Here is an 11,001-nt window from a genome sequence, read left to right on the forward strand (position 1 = left end):
GATGACCTTGACAGGCCAAGGAGCACTTACACAGGATTGTGTAGAATGTTTCTGAATTGGGATTTATCTGCATGGGTTTCTTAATTAGGCTCAAGGTTAGGGTTGGGAAAGAAAGGCCACAAAGGGAAAGCAGCCTCCTCCCCTGCTGGCAGCAGGTACTTCGGTGATGCTCTGTTACTGTTGCTAGTGATCTTGAGCACATTATGAAAGTAGTGCTTGTTACAGTTCTTCAGGTGGCCCTCTCCCTTTCCACGTGTGTGGTCTGGAGAGAAAGCACTATGCATCCCACACTGAAAGACAGGGCAGTTCTACTCCACCTTGTAAGGACTGTGCAAAGCGCTAAGTGCTGTTTTTACTAACTCTGGAACGGTTTTGGGTCTTCTGGCAAGGCTAATCTTCAGTTTCAGCCTTCCTTTGTGACTTTATAATTTCCTCTTTTTCCCATGAGTAGCCCTTCAGGAGCCCATGAAATTGAGGCTTTGGTTCACGGCCTTACTGGTGTGGCATAGCCCAGAATTCCACTTTCTTCCCCAAGGACACATTTGATTTCGGTTGCTGGGCTGTTTTCCATTTAAATGTCCTTTAGTAATAAACACACTACTTCCAAGAGTGGGCACTGAGCTCGTTTTGTCTGCAGAAGCCATGCTGCAACTGGCAGCCTGGTCTGAAAGAGAGGGGACTTTCAAAGTGCAGGGCAGCTTCTTCGAGTCCTCCTGGAGACATAACGATTATTTCATGCTGTGTTATCTTGCACTGAAGCTCCTATTTCTCACTCCCCTATCCTTCCACTTCATGGAATTAGTAGGGTACCTAACACACAAATCAGACACATTGTCCAGGCTGGGCGTCTCTAATCTGAAAACCTCCAATGCAAAATGCTCCCAAATCTAAAACTTTTGAAAAACTGATCTGACGCTGAACTTGTGTGATGAGTCGTAGTCAAAATGCAAGTGCAGAAAATGCTTATAAAATTATTCGTACCCAAGCACACACAGGTGGCTTTGCAGGAGCGCTACCAGAGTCCCCTTTTGTCTATATACCCTTTGCTTCCAGCATTCGCTGAAAATATCTCCCAGCTCTCTTGTGAGTTACCAGTCGCTGTGCTAGTGCTGGCAACCAGGCTGGGCAAGGAGTCAGTTCTACCCTGGAGAATGAGACAGATAGGCCACCAGCAATTGCCTGGGGTTGATACAGTGACACTGGTCATCATGTAGGCCAAAGGAATGGGGAAGGGACTCTGGTTTGGGGGGGGGGGTGGAACGGCGATGGTTAGACAGGGTTTCAAAGACTTTATTTAAGCCAAGCAGTTATTCAGTTTAGACACTTGCCTTTGTCTATGAATAGCAAACACCAGCACCTCTATAGACAGATACTAAACTTAAAGAGAAAGGGGAAACAATCCGATGTACACACTGTGTGTGATCTTGAGCCTTCATCTGTCAAGGGACATTTTGATTTCTTCCAACCCTTGGCTGTTGAGAATGAAACTTCAGTGAACATGGGCGGATGTGACTCAGCCTTGAAAAGTGGAGACTCTGTCCCCTGTGTAGCACTGAGGACATGATGATAAGTGAAATAGGCCTGTTTTAGAAGGACAGGCACAGACCAGTTTACACAGATGAGTTATCCAACACAGTCAGTCTCATAGGAACAAACACTGGAGTGACTGACAGCTGCCTGGAGTGACTGACAGCTGCCTGGAGCTGGAGAGGGAATGAATTCCTGTCCGGGGTCATGAAATTTCAGCATCAAAGGGAAACCCTCCTAGACATCCACCATCCAGCCAAGTGCCAATGGCAAACAGTATGGTACAAATACGCATTTGCAAAGGACACAGATTGCATACTGTGTTTTTTACCATAGAGAAAAGGATTAAGCAAACATTTCTATATATGTCTTTATGAAGATTCACATTTGTAGAAAATGGATAAAAATGGGAGAGGACAAAGGCCCACTAAGGTTTTGCAAAAATTATAAGGAAAGGAATTCTACCGTATCTATAAAGTTTTATTTCTTAGAACAAAGAGATCTGAAACAAAGGGGTGCAGAATATTTACCTCAGCTAGGACAGAAATGGGTGTGTGTTGTTGTTCATCATCTTTTAGGATGCTTGGAATATTTAGCAGTGATACTTAAGAATAAGGTGATGTTTAACACAGTGGTTGGCCATAGGGAAGGACTCAGAATGTCCAAAATGAAATGAAAAACAAATGAAACCCCACAGTTCATTCAGAAGCCCAGAGCTGGGAGAATGTGCTCTGACTCACACTTAGCTCCACGAGGCTGGGCTGTGTGGGAGCAAGATAAGAGCTGAGGTGGGGGAGGGGAGCTGGGGCACAATTATGAAGCTTTACCACATCCTGATGCTGTGTGCTACGTGGGATCGCTTCGAGCCTGACACAAATACTCTCTTTTATTCTAAAAGTCCTCAAATAGCCAATTTATGGTAAGTCTAGTATTTCCAATGTCTGTCCACCTGTAGTCTCGGGCCCACCTTTCCTTAAAAATTGCCTGGCAAGTCTTCCGATGCTTTAGAGACCTGGGATCCACCTGAGCTCTGAGTGGGAGGTTTTGGTGAGACCACGGGATGAGCATTTTCCCCAGGGTCACCAGCTGAGAGCCTCTGGTCTGCTGGTCAAACCCGGGCTTATCCCACCCCCACCCCTTGCCATGTTGTGGGCTCCCTAGGAGAGGCATTATGAAAGCAGAGCCTAGTAAGCCAAATAAAAATTCCCAGGAAGCATAAGGTGGCATTGAGTTATGAAACACAAAACACAGTAAACACTATGGGAAATTAACTAACATGGGCATCTCTTCCTCTGAGATTAGCTGTTGTGCTAGGCACAAATCACCCTTAGCAGTTTCATGGGCCTCTCAAGGGCCTCAAATAAAGTTTGCTATGTTGACTCAAATCATTGCCTATTTCATGAAAATCCTAAGTAGTATGTACTGAAGGCCTACACGGTACTTGGTCTATTCTTTAGGTTTGTCCCCTCTAATTCCATTTGATTTTCAATGACCCTCATCTGGATATGATATAATGACTCCATTTCCCAACTGGGAAAACTGAGGTTCAGGGAGCTCTTGTCCAAGCCAGGGTTGGCATTCCAATTCAGGCTGGTGTGGCCCCAGGGTTTATAAGCCTCTGTGCTGCCTATACCAGGACTCAGACGAGCACGACATTTTCTTGGTCACATGCAGCTCTGTTCCATGGACATTTATAATGGACATGCATGGTATAAGCCATATGCATGCTAAGGTTTCCACAGGGCTTTTCCTGAGTGGATGCATGATGTGGAATTCCCTTCTGTATGCTGTGATTATCACAGATAAATAAAGGAACTGCTTTGGGCCTATAGCAGAGCTATAGAGGAACAGAGCTAGGCTGGGGGAGAAAACTAAGCTGAATGCTGGGAGAGAGAAGGTTGAGGCAGAGAGAAGCCATGTAACCCTGCCAGAGACAGAAGCCAGAACTTTAGCCGGTAAGCCACAGCCATGTGGTGATACACAGATTAATAGAAATGAATTAAATTAATATATACGAGTTAGCCAATAAGAAGCTAGAGCTAATGGGCCAAGCAGTGATTTAAATAATATGGTTTCTGTGTGATTACTTCGGTTCTGGGCAGCTGGAGAGAACAAGCGACCCCTCCTCCAACAGATGCATCTGACTAATGCATGCCTTTCTTCTGTGTAGCATCACCCTGATGGACAAGCTGCTGCTGTCTTTGCAGATTAGATGTGCCTGATTTCAAAAGATCGCCACAACTGGGTTCATTAACTATAGAAGAACCTTACAGAAGGAGGGGCAGGGAGGTCATCGGATCCTCACAGGGAGTACTCAGACACCCCTCTCAATCAGTTGTATACAATTCTGCCCTAATGCATGTGACCTCAGAGAGGGGTTCAAGTATATGAGCAGGGAAAGCAAAGGGAGTATGGTTTCATCTTTGCAGTCCTGGGGGTTCATTCTTCGTGCTGGCTGCAGATCTCTCAGTGTGGCTGTTTAAGGTTACTTATGCCCATAATCCCTTAGCCATTGTTCTACCACTAAGCCTAATAAACTCAGGTTTCCAAGAATGAACTTTGGTGGTATTGCACCTTGGTTTGCTACTGGGACCTTAAGAGGAGGAGGTAGCTGTTCACATCTTCCCAGGGAAGGAATTTTAACAATACCTATCCTCCATCATCCCCATGGAGACAGGTTAAACGGGCACCCAAGGAAGTGTGACAGGAGGAAATGTCACAAGGTGACAAGACACACCTCTGTGGTCAATGAGCAGTAGCCAAATGAAAGCCTTCTCTGTCGAGAGCAGTGGGGTGAGATGTAGGTGAAATATAAAAAGCTCACATCCTCAATCCAGCACATCAACGTCTAGCAACCCTGAAGAAATAATCACAGCTGTGTGCAGCCCTTGAGGTAAAAGAAAGCTTGTTTCTGAGTTACAATAATGAAACTTGTAACCAGCTTAAATATCCAAGCAGAGGGAATCGCTGAAATAAATTCTGGTACCTGGATTCTGCAGGGTGCTCAGCAGCCATTAAAAAACTGCTTTGGGATGGCATTCCATCAGGAGGAAAGCTGTTCACAATATGTTGGCGATATGAAACAACATTTAAAAATGCCCCGCAGGGGTGCTAAATTAAATAAGCGGAGGCCGTTAGCTAGCGGCTACCTCTGTTCGCTGAGTTCCTACGAAGCAAACTGCACCGTAGCTTGCTCTGTAGACAAACTGAAGCCTGAGTGCCTTTTTTCCAGCCAATCCTAAACAGCTGAGCTTTAGCTAATCATAGACAGCTACTGTGTCATGCCTCATCAGCTGTAGGCTTGTCAGGTAATGCCCCTGCTTATCCAGCTTTAGAAAGGCGGAGACTCACACTGGGTGGCTCTCTGACTCTAGTCTGGCTCTGAGTTCTGCAGACTCATGAATTGTTGTTTGCCCAAGTTAGGGCTATTACAGCTGTCGGAAGTTGTTCTTTTTTATAGAGTCCATAAAGAACAGCATGAGAAGTGTAGTCTCATTTGAAAAGTGAGACCGTTTGAGGCTGGAAAGATGGGTCAGCAGTTAAAAGTCCTTTCTGCCACAGAACCCAAGCTTGGTTCTCATCACCCATGTCAAGGTCTCACAGTCACCTGTCACTCCAGTTCTAAGGGATCTAATAACTTCTTATGGCTTACACAGGTATCTTCATAGATGGCATGCACTCACGCGCATGCACACACACATGCACGCAATGCACACATGCATGCACATCAAATCTTTTATAAGTAGTGAGAAAGTTTTCTCTTTTAATAAAAGGAAATGCAAGCATTTTAGTAATATGCTTATTTACTCACCTGTGTTTTGATTACATTTCCATAATGGCTATGTTTTACCTCTGCAGATAGAAAAAAAATAAATCATAGTTCAAACAAAATAAGTCACAGACAACCTAGAAGGATTCTGCTGATGACTATATATGAAGCCAGGTTCCCCTGCTGACCTCCTCTGGCTGCCTCTGGTACCTCTGACTTCTGGCTCATTCAAGGCTCTAAAAGAGGGAAAAGGACTTATTACATTGTAAGCAGGTATCACAGGGGCTTCCCGGAAATGTAGAAATCCCTATGTCATGCTCCGGCGTGCTCTGTTATATCAGAGGAACTCTAGTTTCTCTGCCTTTGAGGACTCAGTGAAGTTCATAAAAACCCTTCTGATCCTTCAACCCTTGCTCAACCCGTCGATTCCCCCAGGTCACGCTTTTTAGAAGAAACAAAAGAGGAAATTGAAGAGCCACCAAATCTGGAATGATTCTTACATGCTAAGATGTCAAAAGAGGAAGTGAACTTTCCCGGAGCCCCAGGTAGGAGGGCTGTAGCCACAGTGAGGTTGTGAGTGGCAGCGGAGTGGAAAAGCCATCCAACTTCCCAGTCTGAAGGCGGCTGAGCAGGGCTGGCCTGAATCTAGGTGTTAGGCTGTGGGTGGAGCTGGTGGACGGGCACTAGCTGCACTGAAACAATAGAGAGTGAGAGACAAGGGCTTGGAAATTTTATAGGTGATGCTGCGGGGGGGGGGGCGGCGGGGGAGCCGAGGCCTCCTGTGTCAGCCTTTTGTGTCTGCAGAACAAGTCATTGGGGGGAGGGGAGGGATCAACCGGACACGGGGGCGGGGTTTCTCCAGGAGCAGCCACGCCCACCTCCCTCCCAGATGCCCTCCCTCTCTTTCTCCAAGGCACTTCCTGATACAGACATAATCTTCCCAGGAGTGTTCACCTGGCTATATTTGGTACCCAACAGCATCCCATCAGCATGAGGGAACGTGTCCCGATCGATCTTCCAATCCTCCAGTCAAGAAGCCACCATTGTGCTTTCTTTGGCGCAGCAGTCAATCTTCTCCTGCTTAGCTTGATGGGTCTTTCCTGTTCAGCATCTTTTCTCTCATTGCCTGAATGGGAAGTTAGTTCTCTGAGGCTGGAACCTTGTCTGCTTGTTCACCGGTATAGCCTAGTGCTTAGAAAAGGACCGTGTAACACAGTATGGTTCAACTAAAAAGGTGCCGGAAACAAACAAGAATGAATGAATGAATGAATGAATGAATGAATGGAAAGTGTATACTGGGTAAAGAAAAGCTCAGAGTTAGATTCAGACACTAGGATTGAGTCGAACTTTACTTCTCACCTGGGGGCTATTCCAAGTAGGTATTCTGACTGTGGAGAGGGATATGCATGCGCAGCACTGCAGGTTTGCAAAAATGCCTGGAGTCCAACCAATCAGCACTTGACTATTGTATTATTCAGAAAAAAGAGGAAAATTTTGCTGTGGGCTAGAGTGAGAGACCTTGATGGACAGCAAACAGGCAAGCTGAAGCAGCCCGCTCTGCTTGTCGGGAAGAGGCGGAAGAGTGGAGTGACCTGGTTTAAGAACCTCTCCACCAGATGAGAAGAAAGCCTGAAGCTATGTTTAGATGTGATTCCAAAATCATGGATGGAAAACATAATCTTCAAGCCACGTGCTAATGGTATTGGAGATGCGAGGCCTGTGGGGGCTGGAAGGCTGGCTCTTGAATGGCCGGATGCATCTATGGATTGATGAATTCACTTGCTGCAGGAATCCCTCTGCTGTAAAAACCCCCTCTTATATTCTGCTTTAGAAAGTGAGGCCCTCTGCAGGTTTGGATGCAGCCAGGAGGCCACTCTCAGATACGGGCGTCACCATTTATTCTTTATAAACAACCCAGCCATGGGAAGTGGACTATGGCGCCATGCTTCTGTTCATGAAGACAGATTTGATGAAGTTTCTGCCCTCAGTCCCTGCACAGGTACCAGAGCAAACTGCACACCCAACCACCAGTGTTCAGCAGCAGCTGTGGCCAATGGAGGACCATGATCCGGCTTCGTTTTCCCATTCTGCATTTCCCATCACCCTCACCTGGAGTCACTGTCTCTGCACCTTACTAGACAGATGGCCGGAGTAGAAAAAACAGGTTAGAAATCTGACCTTGGCATCTTGCTCCTTTTCTTTCACACGATGCAGTAATTCTCCAGACCCTACAGTTGGCCAGGTTTTGAAAGCTCAGCCAAGGGGATGCACATTCTGGGGAGAAGGAGAGGGTGGTTAAGAGTGGCTACCACAAGAGGAAAAGAGACAACTGAGCAGAGGGGACCCATGGAGAGCCCTGCGGACACAGAAGAAATTTAGATGAGGTACCGAGAAGCAGAGAGGAAGGAGTCCAGGGTGGGAACCGTGAGGCCTGGCTTGCAGCATGGTTCTGCTGCTCGCTCTGTGCGGCTCTCCAAGCTCCAGTATCTCGGCACCTGCTCTCTTGCCTCCCTATGCTAGTCATTCACTGGTTCATTCTACAATAGTTCATAAACACCAGCTTTGTGATGTAGAATTTTGGGATTCGGTGAGGAACAGAGGTGACAAAAACCATGTTATCATATCATATTGGCCCTTGTATGAACAATAATGAGACTCTTAAAATACAGTATAAATTAGTTTGGGATAAGGAGGGAAAAAAATAAACCAGAAAAAGGGGATAGGAAGCCTATTCTGAAAAGGAGATTGTGGCAGTTCAATTAATTATCAACCTGATACAATCTATTCACCTGGGAATAGTCTTAATAAGGGGACTGGTTTACCTCTGGGAAATTATCTTGATTCGTTAGTCGAGGTGGGAAGACCCGCGGCACCATTCCCTGCACTTAAGGTCCTGGACAATATAGAAAGGAGAAAGCTACCTGAGAACTAAGCATTCACATCCTCTCTTGACCAAATGTGGCTAGAGGTTTCCTGTCCCTTGATTTTCCTTCAGAGACGAAAGGCCCTCGCTCTGGTTTCGTGAGCTAAAATAAGCCCTTTCCCCCTAAGTTGCTGTTGTCTCCGAATTCTGTCACAGTGTTTGGAAATGAAACTAGAGCAGAAATCTCTGAGTCAGCACCTAAGGAAGTGAGAGAATGAGCCAGGCGAATGCTCAGCCAAGTTTCCCAGTCAGAGAGCCTTCTGAATGAGGAGCTGGCTGGGAGATGAAATTTGTGGGCCCCCATCCTCTATACCCTCTCATGGGCCTACCAGCTGAGCGTCCCCCAGACAGGGCTCCCCCTGTTACCTCAGCTCTGTGGTCTTCCCTTCACACATAGCTGGTCAAGATAACTTTCACATGTGAGTCAGATGCCAACACTTCCTGCTTAAAACCACAAGTGCTCCCCATGCTCAGGACAGATGGCCAGGTCCATAGTGCGGTTCTTCAGCATGTCCCCAGGCTGTGCTTTTGTCCTCAGCCCCATACACCCCTTTCCAGTCACACTGGCTTCACGGCAAGCCCTGGGCTAGCCTAGCAAACCACAGCCTTGAGTCTGCGTGTTTCTCATGTGCTGATCCCGTGGGGCTTCCTCGCTCCCTTAGGCGCTACTCGTTCAAAGCTAAGGCCTGCCTATGCTGGCCCCTCTCACCTTCTATCTCCTTGCTCTGCTCTGTTTCCACCTCCTAACAGTTCAGGAGCTTGATGCAGGGGCTCTTATTGACCTATTGGTCAAGTGTCTACTGTATGTGAGGCACCCCTAAACAAGCCAGGATTAATTCATCTTCCCCCAAACTCCATGAGAGTGCTCATATATAGTAAACACGTTTTGTAGATCAATATCCTGAGACTCAGAGAGGCTGGGGAATTTGCTTAAAGTCTCCCCGCTGGTGAGTATCAGAGCAGAAGACACCCCTTGGGGCTTCTATGGCCAGCCACAGGACTCTGGACCATCACACCAGGCAGAGTTCTGCGACAGTGAACATGCCCTGTGTATGTGCAGCCTCATGGGGCATATGTGACTGTTGAGCATGTGAGGTGTGTGGTGCCGAGGAAGCAGGTCTTAAACTATTTCACTCTTTTTCTTTAGACTAGACAGCCAGGCTGGTGGCTAGTTCGTGGCCTGGGACTGCTGTGTCTCAGGCTTGTCGTCTTGCTGTTGGGGAAGCACTTCATGGAGCTGCGGGGAGCGTCTTTGGGGGACTGGTTTCACCGTCCACGGAAATATCACAATCTTTATTTTATGGAATCCATGCACATCCTCTCATGTGCTTCAGATCATCTCTGTGCGACTTGATTACATCTAATGCAATGTAAACAATCATTACCTAAGTGCCTTAGAGAATGTCAAAGAGGAAAGGGTCTGCGTGTATGTAGCACAGATTTAAGTATCTTCTGAATGTTTTCAATCTCCAATTTGTTGACTCTATTGCTACCAACCCATTCATAAAGAAGACTGAATACATATACAGGTATATTTATATGTGATGTAATCACTATTATACATATTGTATATAAGCTATAGTTCTAAAAGATTATATATATATATATATATATATATATATATATATATATTACACACACATATGGCTTAAGGTTAGCCTGGCACAAAGTAAATATAAATGGTAATTAATTATCCATTATTCACTTGTTAGGTTGTTTTAGACCAACAGTGTTGTTTGTTCTTTAGCACAAAGCAGATGATTAACAAATATTTGTTTAACGAATGAGTAAGTGAGCTGAATGAAGGATGGAGCTTTAACAAGGTTGGCTCTCGTGGGAGCCCAGCAAGGAGCCCAGCTGAGTGAAAAGTGCTGACAGCCCCAGGGGTCACCTGAAGACTGAGACAAATGGAAGAGAACTTGATTTCAAAAGAATTTTCTTGGGACGGGGCAGGAAGGAGCACTGTGGCCCAAGCAGAACATCCAAAACCATAACTAAAAGATGCCTAAGGCTGTCACCATGGAGCCAAGACCCATTAGGACCCATCTCTCTATAATGGAAGCCTTTGGATACATTTCCCAGGGTTCAAAGAGTTAAACACAGCGTGCCACTGCATTAGTGGACATTGCTGGTATGTAAACAATCAAACAACATTGGTATGGGAAGCAGGTGATAAAACTGACAATGATGACTGGCAAAGAGCCTAGCAAGATGTCCTGTGTCTTAGGTCTTAGGGTCTCTCATTAGACAAAATTAGAAGTTCTGAAGGAACACCTACCCTGACTGTGCCCACAGCACTCCTTTCTTAAATAGAGAAGTAGGAACACAGTAGCCTCTTAAGTTGCCCTTTCTTCCTCTTCCAAGCCATGTTCAGTGTGCTTACATAGCTGGCAAGTTCATCCACATGACTGCCACACAGTCAGGCGCTGTACTAAGCATGGTCTACCTCCATTCACCTAGCAGAGATGTAGATCTGAGCTTTGCACTAAGGCTTAGCACACCTAGCATGAGTCATAGTTGAGTCATCTCGAGTCCTTCAGTGTCCAAGTAGGTCATGGGGTTCCTGTTGATGATTCAAGTCATTCCAACTTAAAAAAAAAAGACTTCATCTTTCAGCAGTCTTCGGTCACAGTGGCATGAAGCTCCTGCAACCGAAAGACATGGTTTGTTCAGCTTACATCTACCGATCTATCTATCTATCTATCTATCTATCTATCTATCTATCTATCTATCTATCTATCTATCATCTATCTATCTATCTATCTATCTATCTATCTATCTA

Source organism: Microtus ochrogaster, chromosome 7 (assembly GCF_000317375.1).
Source record: "Microtus ochrogaster isolate Prairie Vole_2 chromosome 7, MicOch1.0, whole genome shotgun sequence".
Taxonomy (NCBI): Eukaryota; Metazoa; Chordata; class Mammalia; order Rodentia; family Cricetidae; genus Microtus; species Microtus ochrogaster.